A 10,266-nucleotide genomic window follows, 5' to 3' on the forward strand; every position below is an offset into this window, starting at 1 on the left:
GGCTGCTACTCCTAGTGTCTCCTGGGACTTGAGAATCCACCATAACACCACTGAGCCTTCATCATCCCGATCCTGAAAAGCAATTTAACAGGTTGGGCTAGAGAGAGGGAACCAATGACATCACCAACTTCAGCTAAATCCTAAACAACACCTGGAATGTGATACTTCGGTTTCTGCTGTCACCCCCTCCTTCAAGTGTCCTTTTTCTTTCCCCATCTTATTTCCTTTCTCTCCACTCTCTCTCCTTTTGCTTCTGACTGAGCCTGCCAAGGCAACTCTATCCTTTGCAAAACTAAGATCCCATTATGAGAGAGGAAGCTAAAGGCTACATCCTGATGCTAGAACAAGTTGTCCAAGTCTCAGAGTGGCTAATAACCCCATATGCTGTGCCTGTGTTCCTCCAGCAGTGAGGTTGCAAGTAGAGTCAGCAGCTGTTTTCTATCTTTGCTTTTTTTTGTTTTCTCTCCCCTGTAGTGGGCATATGTCTTAAAGGAAGCAGAAGCAACAACAGCTGCAGCCTACTTTTTGTCTTTCCCCAAAAAGGATGATTGTTGCCATCTTTCATAGCATCTACAGGCCTGTCAAACAGGCAGCTACAAGTAACAGGAATAAAAATATTATTAAAATGAAAGTGGTACTTAATTCCCTATTTAAAGTGCTTCAGCTGTTTCCCCCTTTTCTGTATCTTGATATGATGGGATGTACTGGGCCCTTACAGACCCTTCCCCTGCTGGTGGCCTCATGGTCCTATCATACCCTGTCCCAGAAAAGGAGCTGTGAAGGTGGGTCCTCCAGGCCTGCCTAGAAAGGCTGCTTCCCTGCAGCCTAACAGAGCACAGCATGCTCAGTTAAAAGGAGTTGCAGGGCCTGAGCAGATCAGTTGCTAGCTGGGACCATAAGGGTGAAGAAGGACAAGACATTGGTGAAACTCCACAGGTAAAGAGACTGGGGAGAAACCCTTTTCAAGCAGGGATAAGACTGTAAAGCTCTCCAGGCCTGGAGGCCTGGGACATACCTGTTTGAGCAGGGTAACAGAAATCAAGAAGATGATGGGACAGAGTGGGAAGCAGCCCAGGGAATGCAGCACCAGCAACTACTAAAGAAAGCAGCATGTGGCTGCTATTTGTAGGGCCCCTGCTATTTGTAGGGACCCAGAGTAGCGGGTGGGCCTGGTCTCCCCAGTGGGGAAGTGGCCTAATCCCCTCCCTCCCTCCCCCGCAGGCTTCATAGCCTGCTGTAACATCTACACCAGTGTTTCCCAAACTTTTTTGGCCACTGAACACTTTTTAGCCTATTACGGAACATTTATAATATTATTTTGTAGTCATTTGCTTTTCAAATAAAAAAATGCATTATTTATGCTCAAATATATTTTATTTTATAAAACAAAGCAAAAATACAAATTTAAAATTACTTGAATTAACAATTTCTAACTGGAAAGCTCATATAAAGTAGTACAAAAATCAAGTGCAAGAGTCAAAATTAAAAACAATGTTCTACTTAGCTCCCCCCCCCCCCGTTTTTATATATACACAAACACCAAACAAATTAGATTTTTACTAGGAAAATCTATTTTATAAACAGAAATACAAATTTGGATTTAATGGGATTGGTGTTTCTGCGTTTTTCTATCACAAATTCGCTTAATATTAGGAATAATGCTGGAAAGTTGACTCCTCATGTGAGGTGCAGCATCAAGTCTATTCCTATATTTTGTTTTTTGTTGCAGTATAATATGAAAATCTCACACAAATAAGTTGTAGCAAAAGGAAAGAGCACTCGAACTGCACGTTTAGCCACATTAGGGTACTCTTCTATTAGGCTGCTCCAAAAATTATTCAGCGGAAGATCCTTAAACTTTTGTTTCAGATCAGAGTCAGAAATTAAGTCAATTAGGCTTCCATAATCTTGCACAGTAAAGCTGACTGGTTTGGCTGTAATTACTAATGGATTTTGAACCCAAGCATTATCATCAGTAGTTGTAGGAAAATATTCTAATATAAAGGCCTGCAACTCACATAAGTGCTGTACAATGGTGCTGGAAACTTCTTCATGAACTATAGAATTTATTTCAGTCAGAAATTCATGTAATGTAGGGAAGCAGTCGAAGTTATTCTGTTCTACAGAAGATGCCCAGAATTCCAGTTTCTTTTTTAATGATGAAATTTTATCTGTTGTAGTAAAAATGGTCACATTCTTTCCTTGCAGTAACAGATTAATTTAATTTAATTTTGCAAAAATATCTGTAAGATATGCAAGTCTCATTAGCCATGAGGAATTTGTCAGACAGTCATTAAATTTTCGTCCTGAATTATCTGAAGTGAAGAATACCAGTAGTTCACTACAAAGCTCAAAAAGCCACACAAGCACTTTTCCTCTGGATAGCCACCTCACTTCTGTATGTAAAAGAAGCACTTTGTGCTGACTACCCATTTCCTCACACAAAATTTTAAATAACCTGGACTGAAGTGGTTGAGATTTGACAAAATTGATCATTTGTACTGCTACATCGAGCACAATTTTCAGATATGCTGGTATTTTTTTTAACTGCAAGTGCTTGTCTGTGTAGAACACAGTGGCTCTTAGTGCTTTCTTCTGCCATACTTATGATTCGAGTTACAGCTCCCTTCATCTTCCCGATCATTGCCCGAGCACCATCAGTACATACATCAATACATTTTCCCCAAATAATTTCATGCTTTCTGATAAAATTGTTGATGCAGTTGAATATTTCTTCTCCAGTTGTGTTGCTTTGCAGAGATTCACATAAGAGCAGGTCCTCTTCAATAATACTATTAAATCTATATCGGACAAATACTAGTAGCACAGCAAGTCCTGAAATGTCAGTGGACTCATCTAGCTGCAATGAATACTCATGGCAAATTTTCAGTTGGCAAACTAGCTCTTTTTCTATGTCATCGGCAAGATCTTTAATATGGTGTGCAACAGTATTATTTGACAACTGTACAGCATCATTTTTTTTACCAGACTGCTCGCTTAACATGCACGTTACAATATCTTTTGCACAAGGCTTAATAAGCATTTCTACAATAGTCTGAGCTTCTCCGGCAAGTGCTATATGGTAACTTATTCAATAAGATGCCTCTGTTGCACTTTTGTTACCTGTTTTAGCAATGTTAATCATCGAACGTTTACAATTTCCAAGTGAGTCACACTTTCACTTGAAAAAACTTATATCTTTGTCTTTGTATTCAGCATGCTTGGTTTCCAAATACCTACGAAGTTTAGCAGGAGCCAATGAACTGTTTGCTGGTATTTTGTTGCACATGACGCACTGCGGATCAGGAACATCTTTATTTCCAACACACGTAAAACCGAAAGATAACTTTCATAATATTTTCATTTCAGTCTTTTAGCACCTGCTTCTTCTTGTTTTTTGATATACTTCAGTGGAAATTCTTTCACCTTGGATAACTCACTAGTACTAACAGATTTTTCAGCAACAAAAGACTGTGATAGTTCATCCTCCTTTTGAAGTGTCACAATATTTTGCTCATTTATTTCTGATTTTTGTCAAATTTTCTTTGTCACAAATATTTATATTGTTTCGAGTGAAGCTAGTTTAGTTATGCTTATCACACACACAGTAAAGACCTACAGGTTTGAATATATTATATTCAACATGGTGAATATAACATTATATTATATGTTATATTCAACATGGCATAAGGAGAATGGTGTGTGCATACCACTGCAGTTAGTGCAGCCTCAAGGAGAAGCGGTACAGCATCACTAACTGAAACGTGCCCGAAAGGAGTAGACGTCAACATGCTTGCGTGCCATGTTCTCTTTACGCCATGATATTCAATACGAGATCTATCAATAACTGGAAAAAGAGTTTTGTTAAATTATAGTATCAGAAGGGTATCCATGTTAGTCTGGATCTGTAAATGCAGCAAAGAGTCCTGTGGCACCTTATAGACTAACAGATGTATTGGAGCATGAGCTTTCGTGGGTGAATACCCACTTCATCGGATGCATGTGGGTATAGTCATTATAGTTATAATTATACAATTATAGTAATTCAAAAAGAGTTGTAAACTATGCTTCCAATATGCCAAATTTAAAATAAAAAAAATTAAAGACACTTTTTAAATTATGATTCTTTCACAGAACACCTATTCACATTGTGCGGAACACCAATGCTCCACAGAACACAGTTTGCGAAACACTGGTCAACACAGATATTTTAGAGCCCTAGCATGAGCCTGCAAGCCTGAGTTAGTCACTCCAGGCTGGGAGGATCACTGCTGTGAGCAGTGTGGCCAAAACCTCTAGGGTTCTGCACATTTAATTTGTGTGAAAGTTACAGAAGTTAAACACTAAGAACTTTCTAAACAGTCTTACAGCTATTTTAGTGTGAAGAATTGGTTTTTCCACTATCCTGCACAATTCAGTATTATGTTGTGTATATTTGTGTGTCTAAAGGCAACTAGAATAGCTCAGCTAGTGATAATGCTCACAAATGGAACATGCTCTGACTTCTAAATCATTTTAAAAGTAAACTGTTTGTTTGATGCCTAAAGACAAAACAGAAGAGACAAAGACAGTAGTTACTAGACCACAATAAAACCAGCAGAGGCAGTGACCTGAGATACTACCGATATATAATGGTGTAGCAAAGAATGGCCCCTTCCCTTAAATACCAGGACTAGATTGTGGCAAAATAGCTCCATGTCACCCATTTTGTGCTGCATTGCTTTGGGTAGGAGAGGCCAGTAGTCATTTTGTCTTAAATCCCAGAATGTCTGAAGTCTCCAGTGTGAATGATGAGCCTGCTTACAACTCTCCTCTTGTAGGGTGCTGTTTAATCCTGTCTGTGCTGAAGAGCCACTTGTATGGGTGTGGGAAAGGAGAGAGGCCAGGGTGCTGTAAATTTCCCTTTGGGTTACCAGGCTCCTGTTCATTTCCCCAACTCCCCTCACCTCCATAAGGGCCAAGCAGAATCTAACCCTCAACCTGATCAACTAGATTAAGAAAATTCAGGCTTGCTTGATAATTTGGTGTGTGTGTGTGTGGGAGGGGGTATTTTGTTCATTTTCTTTCTTTCACGTGTGTGTGTGGAAGTGGGAGCTTGTACATCTTTATTCTCACTCACTTCCCCCAAACCCAGTCTGAGTTGTGCAGTCAGTCTGCGTAGCAACCAGATAGCTCAGCACTGTTGCTTTTCTATATTGTATGTACTTAGAGTTTTTTAAAGATATATTTTAGTAATTTTTTAAAAAATGTACTATTTTCTATAAAGAAAAGATTGCAACCATTTCTATAGCTGGGTGAAAGAAATTTTTCTGAATAATTGTAATCAAATTTTCAGGAGGGTAAGTGGCAAATTTTGAAGTTTTTTTTTCTTGAAAAATTGAAATTTTTAGGAACTTCAATCAGCTCCATTTGTACTCTAGAATATCAGTATAATAGTGATATTGAATTTCACATTTGATTCATTGCACTTGTTGAGAGACATTTTACATTCAGATTTGTAGCTGAGCCCTGGATGTTTGTGCTAAACAAGATAAGTAAATAGATCAGTAGGCTTTTAAAAAAAAACCTCAGGTTGTCTGAGCCAGCTAAGATCAGCGGGAGAATACCCAGGGAATCATTTACTAATGGACAAGATAAGGTAGAAATGCAGAGATGAGGTAAAAACAAGGTCAAACATGGACAGACCGTGATGCCCAGGGATTGGTTCCTGCAAAGTAACCTAACCAATCTTGAAACGTGTGATGCAATGCAATATGTAAATATATATAAAAGAAGAGGTTCTGTGTAACTTAAGGTGTACCACACACCTAATAATACCCACCTGCTATGCTGTGTCTGATCAATTCAGTGTAGCTTTGTTGTATGCCAAATAAAGGAACTTGAGTGATGAAATCTGGAGGTGATCTTAGTGTTTTGGATCCCAGACAACTGGATGAAGTGTCCTCCCAGGACTGGAAAAGGTGATCTGGGTAAACCGAGTCAGAAAGGGGTTGGAGGGAATCCCAAGAAAATTCTGGCTTTAACGTTGTGGGTGAAATCCTGATTCCACTGAAATCCAATGACACAACTGCCTTTGATTTCAGTGGAGCAGGATTTCACCACAGGGCTTACAAGTTTCTGGAACAGCCTCAGTTTCCCTGATCAAGGCCCTTCACTAGGTCTGCAATGGAGTATGTTCAATATGGTGCGATGGTGTAATCAAGTAAAGCTAAGACTAGGAGAATTACTAAAACTCTATACCTCAGTACAAATGCTTATATTCATTTCATTAAGCTAGAGAGAGAATGCATGACAAATTCCATCAGCCTCAGGTTCCCATTCCTCAACAGCATTGCAGGACTTAAGTGTTTGAGGCTGATTGGGCGGGGGGGGGGGGGGAGATTACAACTGTCTTTCTAAGGTTTTGTGATTCATCATAATAAAAACTAATTTTCCTATACCTGAAATGCGTACTCAACCCTAGCCAATAGGCTAACTGTATTTCCCAAGTAACAATCTTTCACTGAACCTGGATGTTATGGAGTCAAACATACCCTTCAAAACTGAGGGAAGTCTTGCATTTTCTCTGTTTACTGCATACAGGGTTGCAGGTAATTCTTGAAATGAGCCATCTTGCCTATCTATATGCACTGATTTATGGGATGATCCAGTAACTGACTTTTAAGCAGGTGTTTGTGCCTTAAAAATAAACAATTTATCCATGATTATCTTCTCTTCGAGCATTGGCACTGTAATAGGGCCGCAGAATATACTCAGTAACCAATTATACCTTCTCTAAACTTCCAAAGGTACAATGCTAACACAGAACTGGCAAATTAACACAGTAGGGTTCCAAGTCTGTAGCTACATTCAGATCTGCCTTCCTCTTGGTTATCTTTATTTTGTTTGATTTTCATCTAAGTACATTTGAGTAAATATTTAATCTTACTCCAACATCATTGAATACAAAAATTGCTTGTTCTTATTCCTTAACAAGGCTAGGTATGTGATCTGTATTTTTTTATCCTCAAAATTTCTGTAGGTCTGCAGTAACTATTGAATCATCACAAATTATTTTATTGAATTTTACTCACCAGTATTGGTGCCTATTTTATGACTTTTCTAAACTATGAAATATAAATAACTTGACAAATAGTATTCTGATACTCTATAGAAGGTCACTTAATCTTGGATTCTGATTATGCACCAATTGAACTATTAATCTGCTGCCTATGAAGTTACCATGACTTTTGGATACAATTGTAATTTTAATACTTAAAAAACAAGGCATGCTAAAATAGTAACTGCATTACAATCCAGTGTTTCAATATGTATTCAGAATGCAACTGTCTGTTAGAATGTGTCTGGGATTTCTTGGTTAACATTATCTTAGGAAAGGTGTTAAGGATACTTAATGATAAGTGGTCAGGAGTTTGGGCCCAATCCTGGAACCAATAATGTGCACAAGTAACTGCTATAAGTTTAGATCAATGGGGCTACTCAAATAGGAAAATCTCATGTTTATAGAGCCATATCTGCTTTTGATTGTATGTTTTATCTGAAACACTGCACTGCCAACAGCACCACACTAGTGCACTGATAAGAATAGATTCAGTGGGTATGTCTACACTGCAATTAACCCACTGCTGGCCCATGCCAGCCGAGTTGAGCTCTCAGGGCTTAGGCTAAGGGACTATTTAATTGCCATGTAGAAATGTGGGTTTGGGCTGCAGCCTGAGTTCTGGGACTTTTCCACCTCACAGGGCCCTAGAGCCTGGACTCCAGCCCGTGTCTGGACATCTACACTGAAATTAAACAGCTCCTTAGTCTGAGCCCAAGTCAGTTGGCATGGGCCAGACAGGGTTTTTAAATTGCGGTTTAAACATACTGAGGGAGAACAATGCCACCTGCTGAATCACCTAGCAACACTTCCTGCAGCATTACCTAAATTATCTAATCCATATACAGGCTTCACTGGATACTACTTCATTTATGAAATCTGACAGGATCACAGCGCAAACCAAAATGACTATGGTGTGATGTTGAGGACTGTGCCTTTTAGAGCTAAGCTTCCCAGAGAGTCTAAGTGAGGAACTAAAAAGCCCTTTTTGATGTTTTGCAGAGTCAATTGGAATCAGATATAGAATAAAGAAGATATTTTGCAATCACCTTCAGCACTGAATACTACAGTGAAGTCTTATACATTCCTCTCCACTCAGTTACTGTTTCCAACCAATCTCACTCAATGAACAGACTAAAATTTTGTTGACTAATGTGTGTTAAATTGCTGTAAGTTTGTTACATTTATTTCGAAGTCAGTCACATACTGTAAATAAGGTAAACAAAGTATATTGTTTCAGTTGGAAAACTAATCAGACACTTCTCTTTGAAGAAGTACTATATTGGTATAAAAGAGAATGTACATTACAAACAGTTATACTCCCACTTAATAAACAGAAATTATCATCAAATTGTATGAAACTTTTCTCAGTTTTATCATACCAGATGAGTACACTGTGAATATTAATTACTACAGTGGCAGATTTAGGGTTATAGGGGCCCTGTGCACAGCTTCATTTTTGGGAGGCCCTTCTTGGGACCCAGTCAATAAAAAGAACATTCTCTCATCTCACTTCTTTCTTTCTTTCTTTCTTTCTTTCTTTCTCCTCCTATATTATAAGTAATAGGAAGTAAATGAAAGTAAAGTGAGGTACCTCCATTGCTGTACTTTACAACACAAAGGGTTTTATTCACCACTGAGTTGCTCCATTGAAAGGAACAGGATTATACCAGTGTAAAACTGGAGTGAAAGTGGTTTAAATCTGAAGGGATAGCAATATCATTTTAAAAAACAAACAAACAAACAAAAACCTTGTTTATAATTACAAAAAATATATTTGAAATATTATTGATTCTGTAAAGAAAAGCATTGTATTTCCAACTGAAAGTTTTTCTCTTACGAAAAGCATGATTTTAAACTAAGAACAGTTTAGAGCAGATACCTGTATATAAGGAGGTAATAAGTTGTTGGGTTGTACCTTTATGGGGATTTTATATACCACTTTAAAAAAATAAATAAAGTGAGAGCACCTGATCCAGTAGAAAAGTAGATATTGTCCCACAGAAGCAAAAGGCACCAAACAATATCTTAGAAATAAAAGAGTGGTGTTAGACCAAAACAACAAGACAAACAGATGCACATGCACACACACAAGTTCTCAAGAAAATTTAAGGAAGTTGAAGGTTCTGTGCACTCTATAAGCAAACTGGATAGTCCATTGAAAGTGTTGGGGATTAGTTATAAAAATATATCCCAATAGCAACTCCAGAAATCAAATTACTTTGAATTAAAAATTAACTTCAACAAATTGCCTCCTCTTGTTCGCAAGTGTAGGTAGCAAATCCACCAAAGGTTTGGAATCTCATATCCTATTAAAGGTAGTTAGTTTAATTCTTTATCTTGTTTGTTTGTTTGTTTGTTTTTGCATGAACTCTCTCCTAGATATATATTCATGGTTAAATTATGAACACCCACCTAGTCTTTTGAGAACTGAAGACATTCCCAAAGCATGGTCAATCCCATCACAGTTTGTTTCTATTACTTAAAAAACTGTAGACTTCTTTTTTTTTCTATTTTGACATAAGGACTAGTGTTTTGTGAACTGTTGAGTGCTTAGCATTTCTGAAACTGAGGCTGCATATGTAGGTGCCTAAATATAGGTGTAGGATAGTAACTTTAGGCGAGGTAAGATTAGTTAGCTTGAAAGCTTAATTTTAGCATTTATCCCTGGGAGTGCCTGCTATAAATGCTGTGTTTTGCATGTACTCACTTGGGTGTGAAGGGCTTAACATTCCAGGAATAGACACTTCACTTGTACCAGACTGTATAAAGAGCAAAATACAATGAAGAGGAACAAAATCCAATAGTAAGGAAAACAGACTTCCAGAGTCTGCAAGTGGTAATAGAGGGGTTTAAAGCAAAGGGACCACAGGAAAAAGGAATATAAAACCTCATTCAGTAACTGAAAAAGATAGTATATAGCACCTCCCCATTGCTAGGATCTGCAGAGACAGAACACAATAGAGCTATCAGCAAACATATAGCATTCAAACTGAACATGGCACAGACATCTTGCAGAATTTTTTGTTGTTTTTTTACACACCGCATGAATAGGCAAGATGTGAGAGCCTGACTCAATTCTACTTTTTGGTATGGGAAGGAAAGGTGGCATATAAAACACTATTCCCTAGAGGCTTTTTAACCCAATGGAGAAATTTGCCTAAATT

The 10,266-nt window shown here is 38.0% G+C and overlaps 1 pseudogene; it reads right to left on the reverse strand.

Moving 5' to 3' along the window:
• Nucleotides 1-1,600: 1,600 nt before the first annotated feature.
• LOC120396734 lies at nucleotides 1,601-3,354 on the reverse strand (annotated as a pseudogene).
• Nucleotides 3,355-10,266: the final 6,912 nt, after the last annotated feature.

The sequence above is a fragment of the Mauremys reevesii genome, linkage group 2 (genome assembly GCF_016161935.1).
Source record: "Mauremys reevesii isolate NIE-2019 linkage group 2, ASM1616193v1, whole genome shotgun sequence".
NCBI classification, from domain to species: Eukaryota; Metazoa; Chordata; order Testudines; family Geoemydidae; genus Mauremys; species Mauremys reevesii.